General features: G+C 42.9%; 1 protein-coding gene across 1 annotated transcript in view; it reads right to left on the reverse strand.

Annotated features, from left to right (window-relative positions):
- The window catches only part of LOC140212589 (E3 ubiquitin-protein ligase RNF144B-like), a 62,614-nt gene extending 50,085 nt beyond the window's left edge, over positions 1-12,529 (reverse strand). Inside the window, exon 1 of the mRNA XM_072283567.1 lies at positions 12,230-12,529. The gene's annotated coding sequence lies outside the window, so the exon portion shown is untranslated. The remainder of the gene's footprint in view (positions 1-12,229) is intronic.
- Positions 12,530-14,935: the final 2,406 nt, after the last annotated feature.

A 14,935-nucleotide genomic window follows, 5' to 3' on the forward strand; every position in this document is an offset into this window, starting at 1 on the left:
AACTCTGCCCTTTTCTTGAATACAAGGTGGAGTTTCCAGCCATCAGGACAAGCATCTGCACACGGAAAATCAACCAAAATGAGTGCCTTGCATTCAGTAACACAGCTTAGAAAACGAACCCACTCTGTATTCCATAGATATTGTCCTCAGAATACATGTCACTTTTAGAGGAATAATGAGATATGGAGATGGAGGCATTACAGAAAAGCCTGGAGGCATGTAATGCCTTGTAGTATTACTGTTCTGGCTCTCCATAATTCCAACAAAAACAATGGCAGAGCAGAGACAAGTGAGCACCAACACCACAGCACTGCAGAGAAGAGGATATCGAGAAAGGAATGACGATAACATTGTGAAGAGACATGTTATTGCCATTTGTAGACCATTAGTTCTACAATAATAACCCTTCAATGCATTACATGACATTAGCCTGGAAGGTCCTGTGTACAGTACACAAAAAGAACAATTTCCCCCAAGACACAGGTTACAAGCTCCCAGACACACAAAGGTTCCACCAATATGATGCGTCCCATGAGCCAATCAAAAATAGCTTCTTGGTAAGAGGGAATAAACAGCAAAATATGTTGGAAGAGGATATTCAAGTTGGTTGACGTACAGCCAAGTGTTTGGGATGGCATCAATGCAGTAAATTGATCAAGAGCATGTGCAGGATACAGTATCAAATTTCAGTGAAGAGAAGTAACTAAAACGAGGACATTAACAGAAGAATCTGAGGAAAAGTGATAAATATTATGGATTACAAACATGCCTGGCCCGAGTTATTCTTCATCTAGTTATTCTTCACAAAAGAATAAAAAGGTAAAGGAATGGGAGGTATAATTTGAAACTGGTGCTCTAGAACCAAAATAAATATGACAACGATGTGGAAGCCAAGTATTACCAGTTCTACTTTTTCCTCTCCAAGAAAAGAGAAGAAGAAGTTGGAGCAAACTTGATAAAACCAGTTGTTACTGTTGATAGGAAAAATCATTTAAGAGAAATAGTGCTCAATAACCCCACTTTGGGTAGTTTTCCAAAAAACAAAATGCATCCAGCTAAGGATGGTGACTCACACAAAATGCTGGAGGAACTCAGCAGCCCTGGCTGCATCAATGGAAAAAGAGTAAACAGTCGACATTTGGAGTCGAAACCCTTCATCAGGACCTGATGAAGGGTCTCGGCCTGAAATGGCAACTGTTTACTCTTTTCCATTGATGCAGCCTGGCCTGCTGAGTTCCTCCAGCATTTTGTTTATTTGCTTGGATTTCCAGCATCTGCAGCTTTTCTCCTGTTAAGGATGGTGACTTCCAAGTTGTGCATGAAAGTAGTCACAGATACATATTACAAGTATGGTAACCATGCCTGAAGGAACAGAAATTAATCCAAATCACCTCCACTCTTCTTAACTTTAGTGTTGTCATCATATTAAAACAAGGAGACAGGACAAACAGAAGGGCACAACATATAGATAAAACTCTGAAAACAACAAAAACAGAAAGTATCCAAAAGTATATTGATTAGAAAATAATAAAAAAAACAACTGCAGGTCAATGCAAAAAGAAAGTCTTTAGTGAGTAACGCAGTAAAAGTAAAATTGAAATGCTAAATCAATTCTGGGTTAAAAAAAATGAAGCTTTCTAGAATTTTGGAAGAGGGCATATGAGATATTTTTTTGATGTTCAAAAGGACTTTTATTTTAAAAAAGTAATGAAACTGTAATTGGACAAGTACAGTCCTGATGAACTGGGAAGAGGGAAGCAGAGTTCCAAACTATAAATTCTCAGTAATTCCCAGGAAGTAAAGACCAACAAATACGATTACAGAAACAGGTGGGAATAGAATGAAAAGAGAACTGCAGCAAAAAATCTCATTTTAGCTTCCAGGTGAATATTAAGATTGACAAAACCTTTCCCATAATTCTCCACTGGGAAAAATAAAAGGATGAAAGTAAAGGTTTTTAAATTTAGGAGAAACATCAACAATTGGGAAATTAGAAACAAAATAGTGTCAAGATAATTTTGTGGAACACCAAGTTTATGTACAGGTGGCTTCTGATGCAGAACTGTTGTTAAAAAAAGGAACAAGGTAAATGTGTGAAACCAGACATGAGTAAATTACCAATAAATCAGGATTATGATAGACAGTTACAAACGTGGCACATAACGTGACCACCTTCAATGCTAATTTCTTGCAATACCTATCAAATGCATGCTCAAGTCACACATTTCATAGAAAAACATAGAAAATAGGTGCAGGAGTAGGCCATTCGGCCCTTCGAGCCTGCACCACCATTTATTATGATCATGGCTGATCATCCAACTCAGAACCCTGCCCCAGCCTTCCCTCCATACCCCCTGATCCCCGTAGCCACAAGGGCCATATCTAACTCCCTCTTAAATATAGCCAATGTACTGGCCTCAACTGCTTCCTGTGGCAGAGAATTCCACAGATTCACCACTCTCTGAGTGAAGAAGTTTTTCCTAATCTCGGTCCTAAAAGGCTTCCCCTTTATCCTCAAACTGTGACCCCTTGTTCTGGACTTCCCCAACATCGGGAACAATCTTCCTGCATCTAGCCTGTCCAATCCATTTAGGATTTTATACGTTTCAATCAGATCCCCCCTCAATCTTCTAAATTCCAACGAGTACAAGCCCAGTTCACCATCACCATCAGGGTAGAGGAATCGCCATCCTCATTAACTCATTCCCTTTCTTCCATGGCCCGCTGTCTTCTCTTATTAGATTCCTTCTTCTTCAGCCCTTTACCTCTCCCAGGTTCTTACTTCATCCCCCTTCCCCCTCATCTGGTCTCATTTATCACCTGCCAACATACTCCTGACCCTTCCTCTTCCTTCTTTTGCTAGTTGCTGCCCCCTTCCTTTCCAATCCTGATGAAGGGTCTCAGCCTGAAACCTCTACTGTTTATTCCCCTCCATAGATGCTGCCTGACTTAGTTAGTTCCTGCAGCATTTTGTGTGCATTACTCCATAAGGTAAGCTTTGCTCGAAAATCATCTCAACTGCAATTTTCCTTAATATGAAGGTACATTATCTGTACATGCATCAGAAATGCATCTTGAGAAATAATCACACACACACAAAACCAACCTTCCCCCCCCCCCAAGTTTTATTTCCATATCTCAAAATTTTGGGTAGTAATTTGTGAATTCAGTATGGTGAAATTTCTGTAACCTCTAAGGTCATAACCTGGGGGTGGGGGGGTCAAGTACAGAGTTGCAGTTACTTTATTGATATATACAGCGTCATATCACTTATGAATTTGTAAAATGTGACACACCTGCTTTTAGGTATTAGAATCCACCTGCTCTTTGCCTGTAGTAATAAACAAACCAGTTTTCCCACTTTTGCTTCAACAGCTCTATTTTGTTTCCTGATCTTCGTGCAAGATATCCAAAGTCATGTAAGCTTTTTAAGTTCCCTCATTTAAGACGACAGTTCCACAATTTGCTTCCTGGTCCAACTGGCAGTAATAAATACATTTGTTTTGCAAAAGGACATGCAGCTTAGTTGACACAATAATTTTCACATATCAGCCGCCATAATATTATTAGATTCAGAGTAAACATAAGACCCCAAACAGGAATTCTGCAGATGCTGGAAATTCAAGTTACACACATCAAAGTTGCTGGTGAACGCAGCAGGCCAGGCAGCATCTGTAGGAAGAGGTGCAGTCGACGTTTCAGGCCGAGACCCTTCGTCAGGACTAACTGAAGGAAGAGTAAGAGATTTGAAAGTTGGAGGGGGAGGGGGAGATCCAAAATGATAGGAGAAGACAGGAGGGGGAGGGATGGAGCCAAGAGCTGGACAGGTGATAGGCAAAAGGGGACACGAGAGGATCATGGGACAGGAGGTCCGGGAAGAAAGACAAGGGGGGGGGGGAACCCAGAGGATGGGCAAGAGGTATATACAGAGGGACAGAGGGAGAAAAAGGAGAGTAAGAAAAAGAATGTGTGCATAAAAATAAGTAACAGATGGGGTACGAGGGGGAGGTGGGGCCTTAGCGGAAGTTAGAGAAGTCGATGTTCATACCATCAGCTTGGAGGCTACCCAGACGGAATATAAGGTGTTGTTCCTCCAACCTAAGTGTGGCTTCATCTTTACAGTAGAGGAGGCCGTGGATAGACATGTCAGAATGGGAATGGGATGCGGAATTAAAATGTGTGGCCACTGGGAGATCCTGCTTTCTCTGGCGGACAGAGCGTAGATGTTCAGCAAAGCGGTCTCCCAGTCTGCGTCGGGTCTCGCCAATATATAAAAAGGCCACATCAGGAGCACCGGACGCAGTATATCACCCCTGTCGACTCACAGGTGAAGTGTTGCCTCATCTGGAAGGACTGTTTGGGGCCCTGAATGGTGGTAAGGGAGGAAGTGTAAGGGCATGTGTAGCACTTGTTCCGCTTACACGGATAAGTGCCAGGAGGGAGATCAGTGGGGAGGGATGGAGGGGAACAAATGGACAAGGGAGTTGCGTAGGGAGCGATCCCTGCTGAATGCGGGGGGGGGGGGGGGAGGGAAAGATGTGCTTAGTGGTGGGATCCCGTTGGAGGTGGCGGAAGTTACGGAGAATAATATGTTGGACCCAGAGGCTGGTGGGGTGGTAGGTGAGGACCAGGGGAACCCTAATCCTAGTGGGGTGGCGGGAGGATGGAGTGAGAGCAGATGTACGTGAAATGGGGGAGATGCGTTTAAGAGCAGAGTTGATAGTGGAGGAAGGGAAGCCCCTTTCTTTAAAAAAGGAAGACATCTTCCTCGTCCTAGAATGAAAAGCCTCATCCTGAGAGCAGATGTGGCGGAGACAGATAGCTGTGAGAGTCAGTAGGCTTATAGTACCACCACTCTACTCCGTCTAGCAGAATTAGTCCTTACTCTTAATAATTTCTCCTTCAGCTCCTCCCACCTCCTCCAAACTAAAGGTGTAGCTATGGGCACCCGTATGGGTCCTAGCTATGCCTGCTTTTTTGTTGGGTTTATGGAACAATCTATGTTCCGTGCCTATTCTGGTATCTGTCCCCCACTTTTCCTTCGCTACGTCGACGACTGCATTGGCGCTGCTTCCTGCACGCATGCAGAACTCGTTGACTTTATTAACTTTGCCTCCAACTTTCACCCTGCCCTCAAGTTTACCTGGTCCATTTCCGACACCTCCCTCCCCTTTCTAGATCTTTCTGTCTCTGTCTCTGGAGACAGCTTATCAACTGATGTCTACTGTAAGCCTACTGACTCTCACAGCTATCTGGACTATTCCTCTTCTCACCCTGTCTCTTGCAAAAACGCCATCCCCTTCTCGCAATTCCTCCGTCTCCGCCGCATCTGCTCTCAGGATGAGGCTTTTCATTCTAGGACAAGGGAGATGTCTTCCCTTTTTAAAGAAAGGGGCTTCCCTTCCTCCACTATCAACTCTGCTCTTAAATGCATCTCCCCCATTTCACGTACATCTGCTCTCACTCCATCCTCCCGCCACCCCACTAGGAATAGGGTTCCCCTGGTCCTCACCTACCACCCCACCAGCCTCTGGGTCCAACATATTATTCTCCGTAACTTCCGCCACCTCCAACGGGATCTCACCACTAAGCACATCTTTCCCTCCCCCCCTCTCTCTGCATTCCGCAGGGATCGCTCCCTACGCAACTCCCTTGTCCATTCGTCCCTCCCATCCCTCCCCACTGATCTCGCTCCTGGCACTTATCCGTGTAAGCGGAACAAGTGCTACACATGCCCTTACACTTCCTCCCTTACCACCATTCAGGGCCCTAAACAGTCCTTCCAGGTGAGGCAACACCTCACCTGTGAGTCGACTGGGGTGATATACTGCGTCCGGTGCTCCCGATGTGGCCTTTTATATATTGGCGAGACCCAACGCAGACTGGGAGACCACTTTGCTGAACATCTACGCTCTGTCCGCCAGAGAAAGCAGGATCTCCCAGTGGCCACACATTTTAATTCCACATCCCATTCCCATTCTGACATGTCTATCCATGGCCTCCTCTACTGTAAAGATGAAGCCACACTCAGGTTGGAGGAACAACACCTTATATTCCGTCTGGGTAGCCTCCAAGCTGATGGTATGAACATCGACTTCTCTAACTTCCGCTAAGGCCCCACCTCCCCCTCGTACCCCATCTGTTACTTATTTTTATGCACAAATTCTTTCTCTCACTCTCCTTTTTCTCCCTCTGTCCCTCTGAATATACCTCTTGCCCATTCTCTGGGTCCCCCCCCCTTGTCTTTCTTCCCAGACCTCCTGTCCCATGATCCTCTTGTATCTCCTTTTGCCTATCACCTGTCCAGCTCTTGGCTCTATCCCTCCCCCTCCTGTCTTCTCCAATCATTTTGGATCTCCCCCTCCCCCTCCAACTTTCAAATCCCTTACTCACTCTTCCTTCAGTTAGTCCTGACGAAGGGTCTCGGCCTGAAACGTCGACTGCACCTCTTCCTGCAGATGCTGCCTGGCCTGCTGCGTTCACCAGCAACTTTGATGTGTGTTGCTATAATAAAGACCCCATTAATCAGCTGACTTGTTTGTTAAGGCCAAAATGGGTAAGGAGATTAAGTGAAAGTTTTGGGATATACAGAAGAATTTGTATTCCGAGTGCACTAGTTACAAGAGACATCAATTTCCCCTGGTTTTATATCACCTATAATTATGCCGGGGTAAGCCTTTGGCTTCAACTTCAGTGACACCAGAATTCATGGTCAAGTCTTTCTTCTTTCTTAATGAAAGAGTGGAGAGGTGAGATGCCAGGGACAGAGCCTTCATCCACCAAGTCCATCTCAATCATTAAGCACACATCTGCACTCATCCTACAGTAACCCCATTTTATTTTTTCCACATTCCCAACTACTCCCATTTGCTACCACTCCTGTTCATACTAGAGTCAGCTTAAGAGAGGCCAATGAACCTGTGAACCTGGACATCTCTGGGATCTGGGAGGAAACTCGAACAGCCAGATGAAAATATGAACACAGAGAAAACCTGCAAACTGCACACAGATAACAGAAGTCAGTGTTGAATTCAAATCCTTGGAGCTGAGGCAACACTCCACTTGCTGTACCAGTCTGCCACCCCTTCTCCACATACATTACCTTGATTCCTGTCCAGGCTAAAAATGAAATCCATGACAAATTTAATTTACTCCCCTCCATTAAAGAAAAAACAACACTGTTTATACCACAAAAAACAATCACTTCCATTCACCTTGAGAAAAACAGCATTCCTTGTGTATGACAAATTTCAGCTTTTCAGAGGAATCTGCTGCTCCAGGTTACACTGTCATAATTTATCTGAAATTCTCTCATTATGTACAGCACTCTATATGTTGGCATAAACAGTCAAATCATGATTTCTTTCCCTCTAAATATGTCACTGAATTCCCAGCGTGAGAGGCTTCCTTCTGCAGGAAGCAGAACAGAGTTTCTATGCAATTGTTCTTGATTTTCACATGACAGATTCTAACAACAGCACACATCCAGCAACATGAAATCAGAGGCAGTCTTTAACTCCATTGTACTTGAGGTTTTAAACCTTTCAAGTATTTATCCTATTGTATTTTGAAAGTTATTGCACTTTCAAAAGCTCCTTTTACTATCCTTTCTGGTAATGCATTCCAAATTATGACGGGCTACATACAGAAAATGTCCACCTCCACACTCCATCACAATGAGAACCACCCTTCGAAATTACTTCATCGGCTGAACCAACTGCGTGAAAGATTGCGAGTCATGTATGGTATTTCTTGCTAAATATCCTTTGTTTCTTTCTCGCTCTGTTGCAACTGGGCAAAACTGATAGTGCTCGGTGAAATAATCTTATCTGATTTCGGCAGCAAATAGCAATAGCTGCCAGCACCACCATCGCCTGATTGTCACACTTGTTGATAATTTGACTTAAGAACTGGTGGAAATGATGATATTGAGAGCAGTCTTAAACGACAAGAAGATATTGATGAATTGATTAAAAAAAGTGAACAGAGCAATGGCAAATGGGATTTAATCCTTGTAGGTGTGAAATGATGTACCTTTGGGAAGATTAATAAGGGTAGGATACACACAATGAATGATAAGGCTCCGGAGAATATAAAGAAACTTGCTGTACAATCAAAAGATCCTTGAGATAGCAGAATAGAAGATAGATAAGATTAAGACACATGGGACATATGTATAGATTAACAGGGAAGTTATGATGCATTTTTATAAAATAATTGTAAAGCATTAAATGGAAAATAGAAAGTTCTTCTGGCCACCATACTACAATCAGAACAGCATCTGGAGAGACAGCAGGGGAGATTCACCAAGGTGTGGCCGAGGATGGAGTGCTAAGCATTCAGTTAAGATGGGAGACTGAATAAGCTGGGTTTGTGTTTCTTGGATTTAGAAGAAGCTGGGAGGGAATCAGTTTGAGGTTCACAAAATACAGGGGTGCAGGTAGGGTGGAAGCTGAGAAACTTTTTTCCCCGAACAAAGGTGTATCAAATCAGAGGGCAAAGGTCTAAGCCTTGTGTAAGATGCTTGCTTAGAGGTAATCAGATTTTTTTTCTTTCCCATAGGGTATCCGGAATCTGGAGTTACCCATCTTAAGATATGCTGGAGGTAGACAGTCTCATGACATTTAAGTTGTATTTCAAATTCCACTGTAAAAGCCAAGGCATAGAAGATATAAGGGAAAATAGAATTAATATGTATGAGTAGTCAGTATGCACATGGTGGGCTGAAGGCACACAAAGTAAATCCAAGAAAAACAACAGAATCAATGAAAGACAGCACCCAACAGGAGGGACAATCAACCAATGTGCAAAAGACAACAAATTGCACAAATACAAAAGAAAAATAAATATATATTGAAATTGTGAGATGAAGAGTCTGTAAAAATGAGCCCAATTGGTTATGGGAACATTTCAATGATGGGACAAGTGAAATTGAGTGAAGTTATCCGCTTTGGTTCAGGAGACTGATGGTTGAGGGCTAATAACTATTCCTGAACCTGGTAGTATGGGTTCTGGGGCTCCTGTACTTTCTTCCTGATGGCAGCAGCGAGACAGATCCTCTGAAGTGTTAACACCAAAGAATTTAAAGTTGCTGGCCCTCCCCACTTCCGATCCCCCAATGAGGATTGGCTGATGCACCTTCGGTTTCCTCCTCCTGTAGTCAATAATCAGCCCCTCGGTCTTGCTGACATTGAGTGAGAGGTTGTTGTTGTTGCTGCACTTCTCAGCCAGATTTGCAATCTCCCTCCTATGTGCTGATTCATCATCACCTTCAATTCAGCCTATGATAGTCATGTCATCAATAAACTTAAATATGGCACTGGAGCTGTGCTTAGCCACTCAGTCCTAAGTACAAAGAGAGTAGAGCAGGGGCTAAGCACACAGCGTTTTGGGCAACGGTGCTAATGGAGATTGTGGAGGAGATGTTTTGTCAATCTGAACTGACTGAGTCTGCAAGTGAGTAAATTGAGGATCCTATTGCACAAGGAGGTATAGAGGCCAAGGTCTTGAAGCTTATTGATTAGTTTTGAGGGGATGATAATATTGAATGTGAAGCTATAGTTGATAAAAAGCATCTTCACTATTCTAATGTTCCAGAGTTGAGTGAAGTGCCATTCAGATAGCATCTGCTATGGACCTGTTGTGATGGTAGGCAAATTGGAGCAGATCCACATCACTTCTCAGGCAGGAGTTAATGTTTCATCACCAGCTCCTCAAAACACTGCATCACTATGGATGAAAGTGCTACTAGATGATAGTTACAGAGGCAGGCTATCACATTCTTCTTAAGCACTGATATTACTGAAGCCAAAGCAAGAGGTTAAAGATCTCAGTGAACACTGCAGCCAGTTGATCAGCACAGGTCTTTAGTACTCGGCCAGGTATCCCATCTGGCCATATGTTTTCTGTGTGTTCACCTTCCTGAACAATGCTCTTTCATTGGCCTCAGAGATTGAAATCAATGGGTCATCAGGGGCTATGGGGAGTTCATGAGGGTTCCTCCATGTTTTGATCACAGAAGGCATTGCGATCATCTGAGAGCGAAGCTTTGTTGTCATCTAACGTATGTCACTTGGCTTTAATTTGTAAGAGATAATAGCGTTTAAACATAGAAACATAGAAAATAGGTGCAGGAGTAGGCCATTCGGCCCTTCGAGCCTGCACCACCATTTATTATGATCATGGCTGATCATCCAACTCAGAACCCCGCCCCAGCCTTCCCTCCATACTCCCTGATCCCCATAGCCACAAGGGCCATATCTAACTCCCTCTTAAATATAGCCAATGAACTGGCCTCAACTGTTTCCTGTGGCAGAGAATTCCACGGATTCACCACTCTCTGTGTGAAGAAGTTTTTCCTAATCTCGGTCCTAAAAGACTTCCCCTTTATCCTCAAACTCTGACCCCCTGTTCTGGAGCCTTACCAGTGTTAAACATCCTTCAGTGATTCAAGTTCGGTTCAGAATTGCCACTTTGTATGAGAGATGGCTTTCCAAAGATCATACCTGTATCTCTTGCAGCTGACTTGGTCTCCAGACCTGAATGCCACTGATCTGGCCCTCAGCAGATTGTGGATCTCATGGTTCATCCAGGGCTTCTGATTGGAGAAGACTGAAGGACTTTGTGGGAACACACTTGTCTATGGCTGTTTTATAAAGTGCGTGACAACCATGTGTATTCATTCAGATCCTCCGACAAGTCCTGAAACATGGTCCAGTCCACCAACTCGAAGCAATCCCATAGCCGTTCATCTGCCTCCCGCGACTACCTCTTTGTTGCTCTCATCTCTGGAGCCTTGCTCTTTAGCCCCTGCCCGTATGCAAGTAGGAGAAGGACGGCCAAGTAATCAGATTTCTCAAAATCCAGTGTAGGCACTGAACAGTGAACATTTCTAAATGTAGCACAATAGTGATCCACTGTGTTGGGACCCCTGGTGCTACAGGTCATACGTTGATGGTAATGGGACAGAGATTTCTTCAAATAAGCCTTATTGAAGGCATCAGGGTTGGCTATTTCTTGTTTGGTGATGGCAGCATTCAATATCTCGAGTGCCTGATTAACGTTGGCTTTTGGCAGTATGCACGTTGTGGCCAGGATCATGGAGGAGAACTCTCTTGGTAAGTAGAACATTTAAAACAGTGAAGCAATGTTGTTTACTAAGATGAGTATTGCTTTTCTCTGAGATGCACAACCACCACATAGGCCACTGCCACTCCCAAATACTGTCACGAGGAACCTTCCACTTTTCCCACATTCAAATGAAATTTCCTCTCTTTCCTCTCATCTAGATGGAGATAAAGTGCCCGTTTCCAAAGAGTCTGTTCCTAACCTGTTAAGACTCTGCAGCTCTAAAAACAAAGGTTAAAAATCTTGTGCAACATTTTGTGTTTACATTTCAGTTCAAATAGCACTTCTAGAGAGAGAAAAAGTAAACTGTGTACTGTACTTCCAGCATTTTTCTTGTTTTGTTTGTAACTACATCGTGTAAACTGTGAAATAAACGATACGCATCATTGGAACTCAATTTAGCCGAAAATTCAATTAGTTTTGAGACCAACTAATCTTCCAGATCACATGCGAATTGAGTAACGCCCATAACCCATCTAAATATTAGTAGCAGCAACTACTGCCACTGCAATATTATCTGATCAATCTCTTAAATCTGCACGCAATGCATTTGAAACCCCCAGTTACAATGATTTTGACTCAACCTGAGGGAAAATGTGTACAGTCGCTCGTAAAAGTCAAGTTTTTTAAAAAAGTTACGTTTCTTAAAATCTAATTTTGTTCAGAAACACCGGCTACAATCTACTGCGAGTTAACCTGTCTGTAACATACCTTTTGCTTTGAAGCAAGTTTGGCTAGACATCGACGTTATCAATCAAATACTGATGTCAGTTGAATTATTCAGTTTGCCAACACACTTTCAGTTCCAACTATTACGTAGTTAAAAAATATGAATGTTATCAGTAGAGAAACTCCTGTTAAAATCTTAACAGTCCTGCGCGAAACAACGTTATATCTTCAAAGAAAACATTAAAAATATTTTGCCCTTATCCATAAATTCTATGTCCGAGATTCCTCACAAAGCCTAAAAGCAAAACTCCCCTAGCAGCCAGTAACTGTATGGGGCTTTCTCTTAGCCAATCTACCTGTTGTTTATTTTTTAAACAATGCGTAAGAATTAACAGTGATCACGTTAAATCTGCTTGATTTTAACATGCATTACCTCTGAACAAGGAGAAGTCCACCCCCAAAGTACAGTTGAGGAAAGCCGCTTGTTTTTTCTTTAATCCTGGTATGGAAGCCAAACTGCGGTTTGAAGCAACGCACGTACAATGCCACTTCTCAACTGTGTCAGCTTAGCTACAGACTACACACAATAGTTCAAACTCCACAAGCAATGAAACCGCGCGTCATCCCTCAGATAATTTATCCATATGATGCGGAATATATATCTGCAACTTCCTGAAAGACTATTTTGAAGAGCTAAGTGAGGGGTGTTCTCTTTCCAAACCAACGCACACCACGTCAGACCTACCTCCACCCATAATGTAGCGAATTAGCAGGAAGTTAAGGAAAGAACTTCCTTCTGTCGGTAATTTAAATATTGATGTTCACCTCTGCTGAGGAGGAAAGATTTCTGTGGAACTGATGCGTTCCTCGTTTAAAGTTCCCCACACAGTTTTTTTAAAGTTTTCTGTTAAAATTCATTATAAAAACTATTTATGAAAGCAAAAGGTTGAATCGTAATGTACTATATGCAAATTGACCAAGAGATTCAGCAGATGCTGGAAATCCAGAATAACACATACACAAAGCTGGAGCAACTCAGCAGGGCAGGCAGCATTTATGGAAAGGAATAAACAAGCGACGTTTCGGGCCAAGACCCTTCATATGAACTAAAAAGAAAAAAGGAAGGAGCCACGATAGGAAGGTGGGGGGAGGGGAAGGAGTACAAGTGATAAGGTGATAGGTGAGCGCAGGTCGGTGGGGTGTAAAGTGAGAAACTAGAAGGTGAAGAAGAAAATACCTACAAGAGAAGAGAGGAGAGTTGACCATGGGAGAAAGGATGGGGCATCAGAGGGAGGTGACAGGCTGAGTTAAGAGGGCAGCTGGAGTGAGGTATGGAAGAAGGGGGAGGGAAAATTACCAGGTGTGCTTTTCCAACCTGAGGGTGGCCTCATCGCCACAGTAAAGCAGACCATGTCAGAATGGGAGTGGGGGATTGGATTTAAAATAATTCACCACCTGGAAATCCTGCTTGTTATGGACAGAGCGGAGGTGCTCCACACAGCTGTCCCCCAATCCATGTCAGGTTTCACCAATGTAGGGGAGGCAGCATTGAGAGTACAGGTATGCAGGTGAAGGTGTTATTTTACCTGGAAGGACTGTTGGAGACCCTGAATGAAGGTGAGGGAGGAGGTGAATGGGCAGGTGTAGTACTCCTTCCACTTGCAGGGATAGTGCCAGGAAGAATGTCAGTGGGGAGGGAAGAACGGACAAGGGAATCCCAGAGACAGCAATCCCTGCAGAGAACAGAGTGGGGGAGGTGAAGATGTGCTTGGTGGTAAGATCCCGTTGAAGATGGTGGAAGTTGCGGAGAATGCTGTGCTGAACATGGAGATTCATGGGGTAGTACAATAGCTAAGGACAAGAATTCTTTCAATTTGAACTTAATCTAGCTTTCCATGGATTCCCTTATCCCTATCTCAGCAGTAAATTGATGGAATATTACTGTTAATTGCAAATACATTGGAGAACTTGTGCTTCAACTAAGCCCACTTCTTCTGGTCTCATAATTTAAGGAAGAATGTTAGTCTATTGGAAGCAGTTCAGAGATGATTCAATAGATTCAAACCTGGGAACAAGTATGTTTTCTTATGAGGGAAATTCAAGTGGTCTCAGCTTATTCAGTTGGAGTTAAAAGAATAAAATGGCACATGATTGAAACATAAGATCCTAAGGGTTTTTGATATGGAGAGATTGTATTCTCTTTTGGGGGTATCTAGAATTAGAACACATTACTTAAAATAAAACATTACCAAGTTAAGAGAAAGATGGGGTGACATTTTTTTCTTTCTCAGATGATCTTAAGTCTCTTAAACTCTTTCACAAAGGCAGAAGAAGACCCTTTGAATATTTTTAGAGTGCACTAGATTTATAATAAACAAAGGGTGAAAGGTTACTGGGGTGGACAGAAATGCAGAGTTCAAATCAGCCCATGATCTTATGGAAATGCAGAGTTCAGTTCCACCCATGATCTTATGGAAATGCCGAGTTCAGATCAGCCCATGATCTTATGGAAATGCAGAGTTCAGATCAGCCCATTATCTTATGGAATAGTAGAGTTCAGATCAGCCCATGATCTTATGAAATAGTACAACAGGCTCAAAAGATGAGTGGCCTTTTCCTACTTGTAATTCATGTCGTTATGTTTTCAGCTATCTTTACAGTCTGCATTCCTCCAGATTGAGCTTGCTAGGTGTCCCAGTTTCCTTTGCACAACTTTTAATTGCTATTCCTTGAATTCTGAAATGCCCTCGTTCCTTTTCCCACCCCCACCAAAATATCTCTCCTCCTAACCTTTAAGATGCTTTTTACTTCCTTCTTTCAAATACAACTCTATGAAAGGTAATTGATTTCAGACTTGGAAATAATGGATCCATTGTTTCTAAACTCTTTTGTGAAGAAAAATTGCCTTAATATAAAAAATGTAGATTTGTCAGAGAAGAACAAAAGTATTGTCTTGCTTTTTCCACATGAAATCTTCACAGGCAAGATCCCGTGACCATCCCTCTTCCTCCAGTGATGCTGCCTGATCTACTGAGCTCCTCCTAAAATTTGTTTTTGCTCTAGATTACATATCTGCAGATTCATGTGTCTCCATCCACAAGGAATGGGTCAACTTATGCCATCATTGTTTCACAAGCTT

The sequence above is a fragment of the Mobula birostris genome, chromosome 19 (genome assembly GCF_030028105.1).
Source record: "Mobula birostris isolate sMobBir1 chromosome 19, sMobBir1.hap1, whole genome shotgun sequence".
NCBI lineage: Eukaryota > Metazoa > Chordata > Chondrichthyes > Myliobatiformes > Myliobatidae > Mobula > Mobula birostris.